We start from the raw sequence: 18,851 nt of genomic DNA, 5'->3' as shown, positions 1-18,851 counted from the left end.
TCTCAGGTTGCCTAGCGATAAAGCTGCCGATGATATCATCCTCCCGCGGGCCCGCCCGGCTCTCCCACGCCCGGGTTCAAAGTACAGCCGCGCGGGGCGAGGGCGCCGGGGCCGGCCGCGGCGCTGTCACGCGCGCGCGCACATGTCCGGGCGCACGCTGAGCAGCACGTGAGAGGGGGGCGGGGCGGCGTGTGCGCATGCGCGCTGGCCCTCGGCGCCCCGGGGCGCTCCAGACGCGCCGGCCTCCGGGAGTCCAGCCGGGCCGGGGGGTGGGGGACGCGGGGCTTGCTTCCCGGACAGCTGCGCCACACCCTTCCCCGCGGCGGCCTAGGGTAGTCATTCCTCCGGAATTAGCCCTGGCTCTGGGACGGGGGACTCCTCTGACACAGCAGTTTCCGAGCCGCCGTCCCGGGCGCGGGTTAGAGGAAGGTCGAGGGCAGCCGGGGGCGCGTCGGGGCCCGGACGTGTGGGGGAACCCCCGGCGGGGGGAGGGGAGGGTGGGCGTCAGGAGAAAGTGCTGGAGCGGCGTCCTTGGCAGGCGCGTGGCCGCCGCGGCTGGCGGAGGCGTGGCGACTTGCACCGGGTGCTGCAAATTGAATGGTGGCTAATGCAGCGCCAGGGGGGTGGGTTGGTTGGGAGGAGGTGCGCCGGGACTTTGCCGCCAGAGCGTGAGGTAAAAGAAGGGGTTTGATGGCGCTCAGGGGTTGTGCGCGATTTGGAACGATGCGGGGGGGTGGGGCGAGGGGACGGCTCTTGAATAATTACGGTTTAATAAGCTGTTCTCAGACCCCTTCTCTTAGCGACAGTGAGCGTGGATTTTTAGGTCTGGTTTCACACTTCCCGACACGTGCCTATGGATCCAGGGCCCCCAGTGAGTAATCGGTTTGCAGGAAGTTGGAGTTGCCCGTGTTGGAGGTGTGCGTGTGCGTGTGCGTGTGTGCGGGGGGGGGGGAGTGTTGCACAAGTAGGGACGCTCCCCTCCCCCGCGAGCCTGGTTTGGGTCACGTGGTGGAAAGGGCTCCCAGGTGCTGGCGTCGCGCTGGGACAGGTCAGGTGCTGGTGTTTGCTGCGGAGTTGCCGGATGGCGGTGCGCTCTCCGGCCTGAGGGGTCCGGAGGCGCCGGGCTTCCGCTGTGTGCTTTGCAGTGACGTGTCTGCGCGGTGCAAAGATGTTTTGAAAGCCGTAAGTATCAGAGGTTTCAGAAGTTCACAGACAATGCAGATAATGAAAACACTGTGCATGGGCTTTCAAAAATTTTTTGCCCCCAAATTCACTTAAGTTTTAATCCATTTCCCATTGACTTTCTCAGATCCTCTGGTCTTTCTTCAGGACCTAATACAGTTCCTGGCACACAGCAGGCACTCAGAAAATGACTGTGGAATCCAAACCTCCTCCCTGTTCCCACCGTTATTCTCTTGGTTCAGACCTTTTCCAGTCTCTCTGCTGGCCCTTTCCATGAACCTTGTGAGTGGCCTCTGTCCAGCATGTCTTCCCCAGGGCGTGGGCCACATGGCCACCACAGCTAACTTTCCAAACCCAGAAGGTGCCTTCAAGAACAGTCAGTGGCTTTCTGCCACCAGGACCTGGGGTTCAAGTACAGCAGGGAAAGCACCCATCCAAAATTCTTGTGAGTGTGCAGGTGTGCTGCTTGTATCCCTGCCGTGTCGGCCACTCGCTGGGCAGCAGCTCCAGGCCTTAAGGGCATCAAGGCCCCAAGCCCCTCTGGGGCTTTGCAGGAGGGAGCTGCCTGCTGATGACCCCACAGTCTCACAGCCTGTGCCCCAGCCCCTTAGCCTGGATAACATCTCCAACTTCAGAGAGTGTTGCAGGACCAAGCGGTTAACCTAACACAGCTGTGAAGCCTAGTGACAAAGTACATCCCTTACAGCAAGAGAGTCTGGTTTTCCCAGGGGAAGCTGAGATCTAAATTTTAGGTGAACACTGCTTTCAACAAGCTGACAACTACTTTTTAAAACTTGAAAGCACTGAGCATTGCAGAAGGGACAGACCTGCAGAGGTGCCTCGCAGTCTGGAGGGGGCCATTTGGAGATCTCTGCTTTAAAGGATGGAAAAAATACAAAAAGACCTGCCATGGGGCTTCTTCAGGGCCCAGACCCCGGGATGCAAGTAGCCCTGCTGCCATTCTTATGGGTGGAGGATAGACTGGGATTCCTCTCTGTCAGTGATGCTGTCACAGTGGGTCTCTTCACACGGGATTGTAGTTAGCGGGGCTCTGGCTCCTGGACTTGCCAACGCTGCCGTGTCACATAGACTGGTGGCCTTCAGGGCGCTTGGTCAGGGTCAGACTGTTTACTCATTCTTAGTTCTTCCTCATGTTTCCTTTGTGAGCCCCCCATTCATCTGTCTCCCAGCTCTGCTTCCCTCCACACACGGCTGTAGGAACCCTGACAACCCCTTCATCAGAAGGCCTTGGAGTGGGCAGAAATCTCCCCTGTTCTCTCCCTTCCTTGCTGGCAGTGGCAGAGGGATAGGTGTCCAGAGCCAGCCCCTCACACAGTGGCTTGCCTATGAAGTTCTGAGACTGTTGGAACTTCCCACGGTCTCCTCTCAGGGAGACGGGGCTCCCAGGGCTCTGGGTTCAGCCATCACGGCACTCCTGGAGTCTGGAACATTGGCTCGGACAGGGAGGACCCAGGACGCCATATGGATGCAGTCCCCTTGTAAGCCCAGTCTCTGAAACATAGCTCTAGAGGCCAGACGACTGCTGGAAGCAGATGCTTCATGGGGCATTGATCTAGAAGGAGTGGTTTCCCTCACCCTGAGGGAGGCTAAATTTGGAGGAGATAATCCAGGGACGAATGGGGCTGGCAGGCCACGGAGGCCTCCCGGGTCAGGCTGGTGCCATCCAGCTGTGAGCCTGTCTGCTCTGATGACAGCTGGTGAGGCCAGCCTTGTGGGACTTGCCCAGGGGCACAGAGGGAGGCCTCCCTGCCAAGGTGTCATACGGGTCCCGTCCTCTTCCCCAGGACCCCAGTGAGAGCCTGCTGTTGTGGGAAGGTGGCTAAGCTAAGCCCTCTCACCTGTTTCAGGGCATTTGTTTCCTGTAACTTTTTAAATGTTTATTTTAAATATTTTGATAGTATTTTAATAACTGTATAAATCATCTTATATTGATCTTTAATCTGACCCTTATGTTTTAAATTAGTATTTCATATCCTGTTTGAGTTTATTTGATATCTTATTACCCTACTGACTTTAAACCTTTGCTTATTTAGAATTTCATTAGTTTTAATTTCACAGATTACTTAATTTTAATATTATTTTTTATTAAAGATTAAAAAAAAGGTTTATTTATTTGTTTTAGTTTGAAAGGCAGAGACAGGGAGAGAAAAACGAGCTTCCTTCTGCTGCCTCACTCCCCAAGTGCCAGCAATAGCTAGGGTTGGACCAAGTCAAAGCTGGGAGCCAAGAGCTCCATCTGGGTCTTGCATGTGCGTGCAGGGCACCAGCACGTGGGCCACCTTTAGCTGCCTCCCAGGGTGTGCGTTAGCAGGGAGCTGGTTGGAAGTGAATGGAAGATCTCTCCTCTGTTTCTTTCCCCCTCTCTCTGTAGCTCTGTCTCTCAAATAAATAAATATTTTTAAATAACTACTTATTTTAAAAGAGGAGGGAGTGGAGGGGAGTGGAGCAAGAGAAAGAGAGAGAGAATGTCTCCCATCCATTCGTTTACTCCTATGAGTCATTACCTTCTGCCTCCCAGGGTGTGTATTAGTAGGAAGCTGGAGAGTGAAGCTGGGACTCAAACCTAGTTCCTCCCAAATGGGACGCAGGCATCCCCAGATCCCCAGCTCTGGCTTCACTGCTATGCCAAATGCCCGCCCTTCATGTTGCTTTAGACACAGCATTCTATGGAGTCTTTATTTTGATGCTATGTCATTTAAAATTTGTAGTTTCTAATTGTTTTAATTTATTTTGGCTGCAAGAAACAAACTCATTCTAATGACACCAAGGGATGGACATTTAATTCTAATGACTATGCAGATAAGAACCTGGAGTCCCAGCCAGGATGGGAGGGCCTCGGGAGGAGCTGGAACCCTTGTGGTGTCAGCTGTCATAGGCGCCAGGACCATGCCTCGCCCCAGTTATTTTAAAGGTTCAGAAGCAGATGCATTGTCTGTGTTGGAATCTTTATTCTGTACTCTCTTAACATATGTGACCTACAGCATTTGACCTTCAAAGGCAAGAGGAGAATTATATGGCATCCAGGAATAAGAAACCGCCACTCCGGTTGCCCCAAATGCTGCCTTAGCGGTCATCATAGAAGCCAGAGGAGCAGGGATTGTGCTGCGCTCTTCCCACTGTGGCCCAGCAGCCGGCAGCGTCGGCCTGGCTCCGGTGCTCCTCAGACATTCTCCATCTCAGTTGCCACCCCGGGTCTGTGGAATCCTAGTCTGCACTTGGACCTGATGGACAGGAGCATCCTGTACGTGTTAAATTGAACTGCACAGATCCATACAGTTCTGAAGCGAAGAAAGCTGTAATGCAGTGTTTACACACCCAGCCAACCACTTTCCCTCGCATAAATGCAACAGATTTAACCTTCTCAGAGCTGAAAGAACTAAGGCGGGGTTCTCAACCCAGGCTGCTGCCTTGAACCTGGCAGCTTTCTTGGTTTCCCTCGCCCCCCCTTACAAAGCTCCTTTGTACATAAGGATGATCAAGGATCTTTAGAGAGAATGCTATTGCATGGATCCTGCCCCTTGGACCTCCTGATTGAATCGATCTAGGATGATGCATGGAGTTCAGTAGTTTGTCGGACGCTCCCAGGGTCATTGCGATATGTGGCCAAGGGTGAGAATCCTGGAACCAAAGGAAACCAGATCCATGAACCCTTCTTGAAAAGAGTCCACATGGATAGACATCAGACAACAAAGAAATGACTCAAACTAAACAGGAGTGAAGTAAGTTTGAATAAATTTTAAAATAAGCCACAACTAAGTAACTAGGTCTTTTGGTTAAAGAATATAACAATTGGAACTTTAGAAGGCACAACTCAGGCTGTCCATCCCCTAAATTTCTATGTATGCTTGTTCTCTCTCACTAACTGTATTTTTTTTTTTTTTTTTGGTTTTATACCATCAGCTTTCTGAGTTTCAAACCACTGATTCTTGCTCCCCCTCTTCCCATCTCACCAGTGGCAGGCTTACTTGACAGTGGAAATGAACTTGCCTGTCTGTCCTCAGACTGGTTTTCTAGAAGGGACCAGAAATCTGAGGGGAAGCTTTGTGCTATAGAATCGGAGTGCGAGGCATCAGTGTGAGCTCACGATTGTACTCGTGTTTGTGTTATTATGTCGCGTCATCCATCTCAGCGGGTCCCGCCTTGCAGATTCCCTCACGTCAGCTGCCCCAACCTCTGATTTCTTCCTCCAGGGCTTGGCAGGATATTCGTGCTCTGCTCAGATTCCAGATCACTACGCTGCAGTCAGGACGATGTCTGCAAGCAGAGTGCCAGGGCCATCATGGGGCTCCCTCTAAGGTTTCCCTGCTTCAGGGATCGATTGCAGACTTGCGCCGCCCATGCTCCAACGTCTGTGAGCTCTCGCCTTACGTTCTGTCCAGTTTTACAGGTAAGGCAAGAGATTCCCCATCACAGACAAGTGCAAGTGTCGGGCTATGTGCTTGTAGTTGATAATAGTATTATATTAAAGTTAAGTGTCCTGAAATTGACCATCGCACTGTGGTGATGAAAGTATTCCTAGGATATACAGGATGAAGTACTTTGGATAAAAGGTTATGATGTCTGCAACTTATTCTCCAACGGTCCAGTGAATCTACTAGTATAAATAGCAGTAACATGTAGATGGATAGGGAACAAGAGGGATGTTGACAGAGCATATATGGAACTTGCTATCTGTGGTGAACCTGGGTGAACTGTATTTGGGAGTCTTTGATGCTATTTTAGATTTGCTCTATAAATTCAAAATTTTTTCTGAAATAAAGAGTAAATAAAACATCCTCTAGAGTATGGACAGGACTTGAAGACTCATTTCAAAAGGTTAAGGGTATGAAAGAAAAAAAGAAGTAGGATTGCAGTGTAGAAGCCTTGTGGAGCCCACCTTACTCAAGGGATCCGGTGACAGCCGTGGGCTGCCAGGCACCCAGTGAAGTTAAGTGATGAGAAGGGCTCTTGTCCCTCGTGATTTTCTCACATGGATAACTCAAATTAACAACTAATGGGTGTCTTTAATATACCATTCTCTAAGTACCTTTTTTTTTAAATAAAATATTTATTTGTTATTTGAAGGCAGAGTTACAGAGAGGCAGAGGCAGGAGGGGTAGGGGAGGTCTTCCATCTACCAGTTCATTCCCCAGATGGCCACAATGACAAGAGCTGCACCCATCCGACGCCAGGAGCATTTTCTGGGTCTACCACATGGGTGTAGGGGTCCAAGGACTTGGGCCATCTTCTACTGCTTTCCCAGGCCATAGCAGAGAGCTGGATTGGAATTGGAGCAGCCAGGACTCGAACTGGTGCCCATATGGGATGCTGGCCCTGCTTTACCAGCTATGCCATGGTGCTGGCCCCTCTAAGTACCTTGGGGTAGGTCTTCCATCTGCTGGTTCACTCCCTAATTGGCTCCAATGGCCCAAGCTGTGCTGTTCCAAAGCCAGGATCCAGGAGCTTCCTCCAGGTCTTCCCACGCAGGTGCAGGGGCCCAAGGAGTTGGGCGATCTTCCACTGCTTTCCCAGGCCATAGCAGAGAGCTGGGTCAGAAGTGGAGCAGCTGGGACTCTACCCAGCTGCTCATACGAGATGGTAGTGTCCCAGGTGGTGGCTTAATTGTGATGCCACAACATCGGCCCCTGCCTACTGTTATATCTTGTGTTCTCTAGTCAAAGAATTACTGGATTGACAGCCCTTGAATAAAGTTCCCTTTCTACTATTATCAGCTGTGACCAAGAGAAAGGCTCGCTGGAGTACACCATGGCAGCCCCACTCATCACTTGTTGAGGACAGGAGAATTTTCCTCAGAAATGGCCCTGTGCATGGGAAAGATCATTGCTGACACAGCCAGCACCACAAGTCACATGTTGCATGCAACTGGGGGCAAACTCAGACCACTGGAGAGAGTGGATAATCCTGAGTGGTATTTTTAACCAAAGTGATTCTCTTGCTGGGTGACTCTACTAAGTTGTCATTATTTTTAATACGTTCAGTGCTCTCTCCTTGCTCCCTACCCGCACCCTAATCTGTGGCCCTGTGAATATGTTTCCCTTAAAGGAAAGAAAAATTGCAAGATGGGAAATGGGGAGATGATCTCAGATTATCCAGGTGTGCCCAGCTAATCCAGGAGTCCTTCAAAAGTGGAGAGCCTTTCCTGGGTCAGTGAGAAGAGACGGAAGGAGGAGAGGGGGAGCTTTGGAGTGCTAGGACAACTCAAGCTGTCATTGCTGGCTTGCAGATGGAGGTGGGAGGCCCAGAAACAGACCTCCGTCCTACAACCCCAAGGCTGGAGTTCAGCCAATGGCCAGAATGAGGAAGTGAGGGATCGCCCCCTGTGGCCTTCAGAAAGAAATGCAGACTGCCGTTCCCTCACTGCAGTTTGCTGGGACCCACCGAGGCCCTCCAACCTACAGAGTTATGAGATAATGAACTTGCACTGCTTTTCGCTGTGTGAAGTGTATGGGAATTCATCCTATACATACCAGGCCAATAAGTTTATGCTAATTCATCATGGCTGTAGTTGAAAACCAATACAGTAGGTCTCGTAGGAAGATGGCATTTTGTTTTACTTTTTATGAATTAATTTTAATTGTTTGCAAGCCAGTGAGTTAGAGTCAGGGAGAGACCTTCTCTTCACTGGTTCACTCCCCAAATGCCCACAATGGCCAGGGCTGGGCCAAACTGAAGCCAGAAGCCGGGAACTCAATCTGGGTCTCCCATGTGGGTGGCAGGGATCCAGGTACTTTAGCCATCACCTGCTGCCTCCTGGGTTGTGCACTAGCAGGATGCTGGAGTCAGGGTCAGAGCTGGGATTTGAACCCAGGTACTTTGATAATGGGATTTGGGAGCCTGAACTCTTAGGCTAACGATTGTCCCAGAAGGTGACATGTCAGTGAAGACTTGAAGGAGGTGAGAAAGGGAGTCTTGAGCAGATCTAAGGAAAGAGCATTGCAGACCCAGAAAACAGCAAGTGCAAGGGCCCTGAGTTAGAAGCTTGTGCAGCATGTCCTTGAAGAGTAAGGAGGCCAGTAAGCCTAGTACAGAGTGAGCTGGGAAGAGAGGCAGGGAGAGGACGTGAGAACAGGAGGGTTTGCCCTCTGTGCTGTGAAATCAGACTGCCTGCACTTCCTGCCCTGTGTGGAGCCAGGTGTCCACCTTGACCTTCTTCTGATGGAGAAATAGGGCACTCAGCCCACTGCACCTGCTGCCCGACTCCATCCACCAGTGGTAGTTTTCAGCATCCTCACTGCTTGGTTCCCTCACCTCTGATACCACGTCCTACCACTGGCCTAACAAGGCATCCCCAATGGCCTTGTGTTCCGGAACTGGTTCTCAGACCTAAGGAGTGGCTGCCTGTGGATCTGGTCACTCTGAAAATCAGCGTGGCTCAGATGCTGTGCAACCAGCATGGTTTCTGAGCCTGATTTTCAGATATTAGGATTCCTGTCATGGAAAGTTGGTCGTGGCGAAATCAGGTGTGCTGACTTTTTCATAGGACCGAGTGTCACAGCCTAAAGGACATCTGGGATTTTCAGTGCTCACCGCCCCACCTTCACGGTTTCCGTTGTTGAGCTGAGAGTCTGAGGATATATTATTTTGGCAGCCGTTAGGTGAATTGGCCACGTTTATATCTGTCAAGCTCCAGAGCACTGTTAGCAAGCATTGCAGGTCACATTTCAGGAAACTTTTTTTCTGCTTCATGTGGGTCTACAGTAGAGTGGGTGTGATTTGTCTGAACACTGACAGTTTCTGCCCAAGGCCCCTGAGGTTCGTTGGCCTATCCTTCCTCATCACAGTGGAGAATATGTGATTTCCTGCTTGCACAGTAAAGAGAGTAACTGAGTCAGAGTAGGACAAAAACATTGTCTCCTCATTTCTACTTGTGCGTTGTCCTCAGCAGTCCCTACCCATGATAGTTCTGACATATTACATTTACTGCTCCTGGTGGGGAAATTGTATTGATGTCGGGCGTGGATCACTAGATCCTGGTTGATTTTATTAATCCAGGTGTCCCCGTGAATCCAAGTATCCCCAGTACCCAGCACCATGCCTGGCATTCCATAAATATTTTAAAAATTCACTCCTCCACCTATCTTGTCATAAAATGAATGGCCCTTGTAAAGTTTTTAGACTTTCAATATTGAAAATAAGTAAAATGTTGTGGCATTGACAATTTTATGCAGTTGAGAAAAGTGTTGCCTTATCTCTTAAATTTATCTATCAATCGATCTACATTTCATTTGTGGGGGGGGGGGAAGGGATAGATATCTTTCATCCATTGCTTCACCCTCCAAATGCCCACAACAGCTGGGGCTAGACCAGGCCAAAGCCAGGAGCTGTCATTTGGGTGACAGGGGCCCAAACACTTGGGCTGTCTCCTCTGCTTTCCTAGGCGTATTAGCAGGAAGCTGTATTGGAAATGGAACAGCTGGGATATGAACTAGCACCCATATAGGATGCCGGTGTTGTAGTTGGCAGCTTTACCTGCTGTGTCTCAGCGATGACCCCCCAGGTGATGGCTTAACTGCTGTGCCAAATACCTGGCCTGCATTATGTTACCTTTTACTTCATTCATTGTTGGAAAATATTGTTGAGAAACTTGAGTCTCATGGGAATAATAGACTGGACATATATTAAAAATGGGTTGTAAATTAACTAGAGAAAACTGAAATTTAAAAGGGGGCCTAAAGAGATAAATTGATGAAATGTTTTGTAACTGGAAAAAAAAGACAACCTTCTAGATGGATTGGTTCAGTCGCTTGTAGTCTGAGGTTTTAGTAGTGGAGGCCTCTGATTGAAGACATTGACAGCTCTCAAAACTTGTTTGTCGTGCTTGTCGGTGTCAGGAGAGCAAGCCACACAGTGTCTCCGGGCTGGTTCAGTGCAGTGGGCCTGGGCAGAGAGCCATCCAAGTCACTGGATTCCTCACCTTGCACAATCTCCTATTGACTGAGCTACCTTCTATGGCCAGATCATCCGAAATCCATAATGCCAGTAGCCGACTGGATGAAAGTAAAAAAAAAAAAAAAAAAAAAAAAAAAAAAGCCTGCAAATGATATTTTCCCCACATGCAGAGATGTCTGTCCTGCAGGAGGCCTGTCCTGCTGCAGCACAGCTCCTTAGGTGCAGTGCCTTGAACAGCAGACCTTTATTTCTGACAGTTCCTGGAGCTTGGAAGTGTCCATCAGGGTGCCAGCAGGGTTGGGTGCTTAGGGAAGGCCTCTTCCAGGTTGCAGGCTGCTGACTTCTCCTGGAGGCACACACAGTGGGAAGAGGCTGATCGGCGTCTCTGGGCTCTTCTCCTAAGGTCATGGTCCCAATCCTGGGGTCTCTACCCTCATGACCCGGCTGTCTTCCAAATCCCACTTCTTCACACCATCTTATTGGGGCTTAGATTTCATCACATGAGTGTGGGGGTGGGGTGTAAACATTCAGTCCATTCCGAGGAGGATGGCAGGTTCTCTTTGATCTCTCTGTGGGTCTTGGCATCTAGGACAAAGTATTTATTTATTAAACCTGGGAGTACTTCCAAGTGGAGCCGAGTATTCTTGACATACTATTTTAAGGATATTGCTTAAATCCAAATGTGCTCTCTCCAGTATTCACTGTTAAAGAGAAGACATATCCGGATTATACAGATCCTGCACATCCAATGAAAGGCATGTATCCGGAATGTGTGAGTGCAGAATCTAAATCCACGAGATCCACAGGTAGTTGTACAGCCCTGCTTTGTCACCTAGTAGCAGAATGTGTTCTGAGAAATGCATTTTTTTGAAATGTTTACTTATTTTTTTTTGAAAGTCCGAGTTACACAGAGGAAAGAGAGAGAGAGACAGACAGACAGAGAGGTTGGTCTTCCAACCGCTGGTTTACTCCTCAGTTGGCTGCAATGGCCAGAGCTATGCCGATTCAAAGCTGGGAACCAGGAACTTCTTTTGGGTCTCCCACATGTGTGCAGAGGCCCAAGGACTGGGGCCATCTTCTGCTGCTTTCCCAGGCCATAGCAGAGAGCTGGATTGGAAGTGGAGCAGCTGGGATTCAAACCACTGCAGACAGTGGCTTTACCTACTATGCCACGGCGCCGGCCCCGAGAAGTGCATTGTTCAGGTGGTTTGATGATTGCGTGGACGTTGCAGAATGTACTTAGGCAAACCGGGAAGGTCTAGCCTTCCACACATCCCAGCTGTGCGGTATAGCCTGTTGCTCTGAGCCCTTACTGCGTGGTACCATGTTGAAGAGTGTCAGCTGTTGTAACATGCAGTGTCTGTGTATCTGATCATAGAAAAGGTGCAGTAAAGGTATGGTGTAACAGTAAGTGACACCTGTGGAAGACGCATATTAGGAACGGAGCTTACAGGCCCGCAAGCCTGGCTGTGGGCGAGTCTGTGAATGTGAACGCCAAGGGTACTGCTGGTCCCTGCTGCCGCCTTTACAAACACTGGACGCTCAGGGCACACTGAATTCTTCAACTTTGCTCCTTTCTTCAGTAATAAATTGGCCTCATCTTACTGTAACCTTTTTCCTTTGTAGCCTTTATGGTTTTTTTTTTTAACTTTCTGACTCTTTTGTAATTACACTGAACTTAAAACACACACATTGTCTGGCTGCACAAAAATGTTTTTCCCTTATATTCTTATTTGAGGAGCTTTTTCTGTATTTAAATTATTTGATTTGATTTTTTATTATCATTATATTTTTTTGTTAACTAAGTGAAGACATACACACATGAGCCTAGGCCCTTGTAGGGCTGAAATCTTGTTCACTGTCTCCACCCCCACATCTGTTCCCACTGGAAGGGGCTTTAGCCCCAGGAGCTGCCTGTGTGTGAGGACAACTCCTCCTCCTGGACACTCGCAGAACCTGCCTGCAGCGCTTGTCAGCAAGCTATCCACAGCAGTTTCCTCAGTGTCTTCATCAGCGATCTGCCCAGAAGCAGGAGAGGCACCGTGCACTTTCTTGGTGTTTGTGAGAACCTTTGCTGTTGGAGATCCCTGTTGCCTAAGATTTTGTGAGAAGGCCTGCAAGGGCTCATGCAGCAGCACCATCTGCAAAGACAAAAACAAAGGCAAAAACAGGCTGAGTGCCTGACCCCGGTGCTCTGCCGCCCTAAGCTTCGTGCTCAGTACAGGTCTTCTTGCAGGTTCTTCTTGTAAAATTCACCTCGCTACAAAAGACCTGGGGTTGGCAGTCCTGGGCTGCCCCCCTAGCTGTGTACACCTGGGAAAATCACTCCATCTTTCTGTTTCCTTATCTCAGTAATGGGAGTGGTTATGGGATAAGATGCGCCATAGAGTGTTGAGTGAAAGTTAAAGCCCTAAACAAACATTACTTGTGATTTGCTTAGGAGGCAGCCTAGCACTGGGATTGAGAGCGTGGATTTGAAATGAGGCGTCTTGGTTGCTGTGACCTTAAGCAAGTTGCTTCTCTATATTTATGTTGTCTTGTCTGACTAAGGGGACAGTTTTCATGAGGGTAGCATCCTTGTGTGATGTTACAAGGATCAGGTGACAGAATGTGAGACCTCCCTGTATGTGCTCGTCTTTCTGGCTGAGATCGGTGGTCACGCAGCGGTGTGGAAAGATGAGAAGGAGGGAAGACGGGGTGGCTTCTGTCGGGCCCGTGGCCGTGTGCCCCTGCTTCACTGCACCTCTCTTGGGAGCAGCGTTTCCATTGTATGCTGGGGCCCTCCGGGAGACGTGTCCCTGATCTTCTTACCCGCCCCAGTGTGGCCAGACTTTAGCCCCTGTCACTTGCTTAACTGGTGGGTGTTAAAACTGTCCGGTTAGGACTGTGTCTCCATTAGACAGTTTTTCCCCTGAGTGATGTTAATGTGTTTGATTCAGAAAGGAGACAGGAGAGTGATGTGTGCCTCTACCTATGAAAACAATGCACTGTTCTACGCATGTATGTATACTGATTCACTGAATTTGTGAGGGAAGTCTACCATTACCTGGGTGCTGAGAAGTTAAGCAACTTGGCTCCTGTTCAGGCCGCCAACCCTCACCAGGCTGTTTTGCCTTTGCTGTTACCAACAGTGTGCAGGGGCCTCCATAGTAACATTTAATTATTTGAAAAAATAGCAGAGGGTCATTTCTTTCTATTTAAAAAACTTACTAAGAAGACTGATTGCAAACAGTTTTTCTTTTTTTGGTTAAAGATTTTACTTACTTATTTGAGAGAGTTACAGAGAGAGGGAGAGACCGAGAGAGGTCTTCCATCTGCTGGTTTATTCCCCACATGGCCACAATGGCCGGAGCTGAGCCGATCCAAAGCTAGGACCCAGAGCTGCTTCTGGGTCTGCCATGTGGGTGCAGGGGCCCAAGGAGTTGGGCCATCTTCTGTTGGTTTCCCAGGCCATAGCAGAGAGTTGGATTGGAAGAGGAGCAGCCGGGACATAAACTGGCAGCCATATCGGATGCCAGTGCCACAAGTGGAGACTTGGCCCACTATACCACAGCGCCAGCCCCATGATTACAAACAGTTTTTAAGATCACATTAATTTAACAGCCATGCAATTCTGATTCTTAAAAAAATAGGTGTATTTAGGTTAGAAATAAAGAGCGTCTCACCATTATTTTTTTCATATTGGAAGAGATTTTTAAATAAGTTGCTTAATCCCCCTCTAATGTGTACTTTATATATCTTTTAATCTTTAGCATTTTTTTCCCTTGCATATCAACTCAGATTTGGCTTATTGGGATCTACACTGCCCAGTATGGTTGGAGTACACCTTGAATGCTTCTGAACTATCCGGTTGAAAGTTTCGCTCTGTCAGTTGCTTTTTTTGCATGTTGTAATACCAGTTTTCCCTAGAAAGAGATTTTCTTTAGTTTAGCAATGACTTTGGTAATATTTAGACATTATCTGTTTAACAGCAAAATGCCTTGATCCTAGTGGGTACTTAAGAAGAAATAACTGATTAATAGGTACTTATGACAAAGTCTGTATAAATATCTATAAATATCTGTGTTTATATCATATCAGAATACTCAGCTTACAACTGACTTTTAAGAAAATTATTGATCAGAAACACATTTACCCCATGGCCCTAGCTAATGATAACTTTCTGTTGCCATTTCCTGCTGTTCAAGTAGCAGGGGTCTGGGAGGGGGGAAAGGGTAGGGACCCACACGTGGCAGGAGAACCCCTAAAACCTTAGCTCTCAGACCTAGGAAACTGAAAGGCCCCTGTTTTCCTGGCTGGAGTTGTAGCATAGTGGATGAAGCCACTGCCAGTGATTCTGGCATCCCATATGAGTGCCAGTTCACGTCCTGGCTACTCCACTTCCAATCTAGCTTCCTGTTGATGACCTGGGAAAGCAGTAGAGGATGGCCCAGGTGCTTGGGCCCCTGTCACTCACATGGGAGGTCTGGATGAAACTCCGGGGTCCTGGCTTCTGGCTTCAGCCTGGGCCAGTGCTAGCTGTGGCAGCCATCTGGGGAGTGAATCAGCAAATGGAAGATTTCTCTCTCTCTCACTCTTGTTCTGCAACTGACTTTGAAAATAAATGATAAATCTTAAAAAATAAAAAGCTCCCTTTTTATAATTAAAAAAAAATTGAGAGGGAAACACACAGAGAGAAACAGAGACATACACATAGACACACAGAGACAGCTCCCCTCTGCTGGTTCACTTATCAATGCCTGCAAGCACCAGGTGGGAGCTAGGGCTGAAGACTGGAGCTGGGAACTAGATTCAGCTCTCCCCCTGGGTGGTAGGGACTGAATTCCTGGAGCCATGGCTGCTGCCTCCCGAGGTCTGTGTTGGCAGAATGCTGGAGTCAGGATCTGGAGCTGGCAGTTGTTGAACCTAAGTGCTCTGCTGTATGTTAACCATGAGGCTAAGCACTGCTCCAACCCCCCTTTTTATTTTTTAAAAGATTTTATATATTTATTTGAGATGTAGAGTTACATACAGTGAGAGGTAGAGACAGAGAGAAAAGTCTTCCCTCCATTGGTTCACTCCCCAGATGGCCGCAATGGCCAGAGCTGCGCCGATCTGAAGCCAGGAGCCAGGTGCCTCCTCCAGGTCTCCCATGCAGGTGCAGGGGCTCAAGGACCTGGGCCATCTTCCACTGCTTTCCCAGGCCACAGCAGAGATCTGGACTGAAGAGGGGCAGCCAGGACTAGAACTGGTGCCCATATGGGATGCCGGAGCTGCAGGCGGAGGATTAACCTACTGTGCCACGAAGCTGACCCCAAACCCCTTTTTATAAAAAATATTGTAATAGGCTTCTTTGGTAGCCTTAAATGAAATTCATAGAAAATATAGTCTATAATATACATTAAAAATAATATACCTACACTTTGGTTAAAAGCAGAATTAAAAGGCTGTAGATTAGAAGGTCTTCAAAAATTCATGAAAAAAATGCATCTAAAAAACTATGCATGGATTTCAGTTTTTTTTGCAGCCAAAGAGACTTACATTTTAATTCCATTGTCTACCACGTCTTTGAAGTGCACTTGTGCATGTTTATGTGTTGTGTATACATTTCTCTATGGAAATGTACATATGTTGCTATACTGTAATGCATAATAAAGTAGTCACATGCTTAGATTGATAATATATTTGAATTTAAAAAATACTGGAAAATCTTTGAATTTTTTTATATTTGACAATTTTCTTGAAAGGTTTATTTATTTGAAAGGCAGAGTTACGAGAGGGAGAGGCAGAGAGAGATACTTTTCTTGCACTGGCTCACTCTCTTAAGTGTCTGCAATGGCCAGGTCTGGGCAAAACTGAAGCAAGGAGCCAGGAGCTTCATCCCTGTCTCCATGTGAGTGCTTGGTGTCCAAGCACTTGGGGCATCTTCCACTGCTTTCCCAGGCACATTTGTAGGGAGCTGGATCGGAAGTGGAGAAGCTGGCTCTTGAACCACTGTCTGTATGCAATGCTGGTGCTGCGGTTGGCGACTTTACCTGCTATACCACAGCTCTGACCCCTATATCTGATGTTTTGAATGAAGACTAAGAAGGTATATTTAAATGTACACTTAGAATGCCTGTGAATCAAGAGTGATAAACAAATTGAAGTGACTCAATGTCATTTGTGGAAATGCTGCTAGTGACATCAGCACCAAAGAGGGGTTGACAAAGCTTTGTAAAGATCTCAGTGAAATAAACACGCTCTTCCCTCAACTCACCTGAACACTCAGTTTTACTAAAACAATGCTAAAAATATTTTGCACTTGTATGTGAAATAGATGTGGTATTCAATGTTGTAAGTGACATGGGACAATAATTGTTCATTGCTTTGGGTTGAACTGTGAGATTTTTAACATATTTGACTTCCTACCATATTTTGAAAATTAGGATTTTTAACAGATAAATCATGATAAAAAATGTGTTGATATATGTCCACAATGTGGAGTAGTTAAACCAAGCTTTTTAGCATACCCATCACCTCACTAATTTTTTGTGGTGAAACATTTCAGGTTTCCTTTTAGCCATTTCGAAGTAGTAATGCATTTGCAATATGCAGTACTTTACCCATAGTCATCCTGCTACGCAGTGCATCTCAGAACCTTACCTCTGCTGTCTGGCTGGAACCTGGTGCTCTGTGACCAGCATCTCCCCACTGCCGCCCAGCCCGAGCCTCTGCTAAGCACCGTTCTAGCCTCTGTGAGTTTGACTTTTAAAAATTCTACACTTAAGTGAGATCCTATGGTATTTGTCTTTCTGTGGCTGACATTTCTTTACATTGTTTTTAATTCTTTCTTTTTTTCTTCCACTTAGGTTGACTTATTTCATGTAGTATAATGTCCTCCAGATTCATCCGTGCCATCACAAATGACAGAATCCCTTCTTTTTAAAGGCTGAATAATAATACAATCCCATCAAGGTGGCATGTACCAATGCCATCTCATAGTCCAAGTGATCAATTTCAGTTCACAATTGATCACACTGATAGGTCTAAGAGTCAAAGGGATCACACAAACAAGACTAGTGTCTGCTAGTACTGAGTGATAGAATCAAAAAGGGAAGCGGGATACACAGCAGACTCATAGAATGGCAGATGTCCTAAATAGCACTCTGTCCTCAGAATCAGCCCTTAAGGCATTCGGATATGGCTGAAGAGTCCATGAGAGTATTTTAGGCATGGAAAGCCAAGACACTCTGGAAAAAAAAAAAAAAAAAAGACCTAAATGGAAGATCTCCGCGAGTGAGATCCCAGTGGAAAGAACGGGGCCATCAAAGAAGGAGGTACCTTTCTCTGAAGGGAGGAGAGAACTTCCACTTTGACTATGACCCTGTCAGAATAAGATCGAAGTTGGTGAACTCAAAAGGCTTCCATAGCTTTGGCAACTCATGACTAGAGCCTAGGGAGATTACTGACGCCATAAACAAGAGTGTCAAATTGTTAAGTCAACAATAGGAGTCACTGTGTACTTACTCCTCATGTGGGATCTGTCCTTAGTGTGTTGTCCAATGTGAAGTAATGCTATAACTAGTACTGAAACAGTATTTTACACTTTGTGTTTCTGTGTGGGTGCAAACTGATGTAATCTTTACTTAATATATACTAAATCGATCTTCTGTATATAAAGATAATTGAAAATGAATCTTGATGTGAACGGAATGGGAGAGGGAGCGGGAGATGGGAGGGGTGTGAGTGGGAGGGAAATTATGGGGGGGGGAAGCCATTGTAATCCATTAACTGTACTTTGGAAATTTATATTTACTAAATAAAAAAATTTCATTAAAAAAAGGCTGAATAATATTCCATTGTGTGTGTGGGTGTGTGTGTATGTGTGTGTGTTTTAAAGATTTATCTTTATTTACTTGAAAGAGTTACAGAGAAAGGTAGAGACAGAGAGAGAGGTCTTCCATCCGCAGGTTCATTCCCCAGATGGCTACAATGGCCGGAGCTGAGCCAATCCGAAGTCAGGAGGCAGGCGCTTCTTCTAGCTCTCCCACGCGGGTGCTGGGGCCCAAGGACTTGGGCCATCTTCTGGTTTCCCAGGCCATAGCAGAGAGCTGGATCGGAAGTGGAGCAGCTGGAACTAGAACCAGCACCCATATGGGATGCTAGCACTGCAGGCTGGGGCTTTAACCCGCTGCGCCACAGCGCCAGCTCCTCCATTGTGTATTTACACCACGTTTTCTTCATGTATTCATCTGTTGATGGATACTTCAAATTGATTCTGTATCTTGGCTTGTTGTAAACAGTGCTGTGGTAAACACAGAAGTACAGCTCTCTGATATATTGATTTCATTCCCTTTGGATATATACTCAGTAGTGAGATGGCTGGATTAAGGTAGACCTATCTCTGGTTTTCTGAGGCCCCATCATACTGGTTTCCTTAGTGGCTCTAAGAATTGACGTTCTTACCACCAGTGCACAAGAGTTCTCTCCCTCCGCATCCTTGTGGTGCTGGTGTTTTTCCTAACCACCATCCTTGCAGGTGTGTGGTGGCACCTCATTGTGGTTTTAATCTGCCTTTGCATGATGATTAGTGATACAGAGCAGTTTTTCATCAGCCCATTAGATTTGTGTGTCTTCATTTGAGAAATGTCTGCCCAGGTCCTTTGTTCACTTTTTAATCTGATTATTTGTTTTCTTGCTATTTTATTTCCTCACTGTATTACATGGAAATTGCTTCTTATCCTTGGAACTACCAGAAAGATCCTTGCAAACTCCCACATGCCCCTAGTGGGTGGAAT

The 18,851-nt window shown here is 47.5% G+C and overlaps 1 long non-coding RNA gene across 6 annotated transcripts; it reads left to right on the top strand.

The window, feature by feature from the left end:
• The first annotated feature begins 682 nt into the window (after positions 1 to 682).
• On the top strand, positions 683 to 17,895 carry LOC149124753 (uncharacterized). Of its 6 annotated transcripts, none has more exons than XR_016213606.1 (5): positions 683 to 871; positions 4,185 to 4,922; positions 5,394 to 5,590; positions 16,622 to 16,808; positions 16,923 to 17,895. It is a non-coding gene; the product is annotated as an uncharacterized LOC149124753 (long non-coding RNA). The 6 variants fall into 6 exon arrangements; XR_016213604.1 differs by having other exon boundaries at positions 683 to 1,182; XR_016213605.1 differs by having other exon boundaries at positions 683 to 1,464.
• Positions 17,896 to 18,851: the final 956 nt, after the last annotated feature.

Source organism: Oryctolagus cuniculus, chromosome 9, assembly GCF_051225735.1.
Source record: "Oryctolagus cuniculus isolate XC-2025 breed Fujian yellow rabbit chromosome 9, ASM5122573v1, whole genome shotgun sequence".
In the NCBI taxonomy this organism is placed as follows: Eukaryota; Metazoa; Chordata; class Mammalia; order Lagomorpha; family Leporidae; genus Oryctolagus; species Oryctolagus cuniculus.
This window is presented reverse-complemented; position numbering and strand designations above follow the sequence as displayed.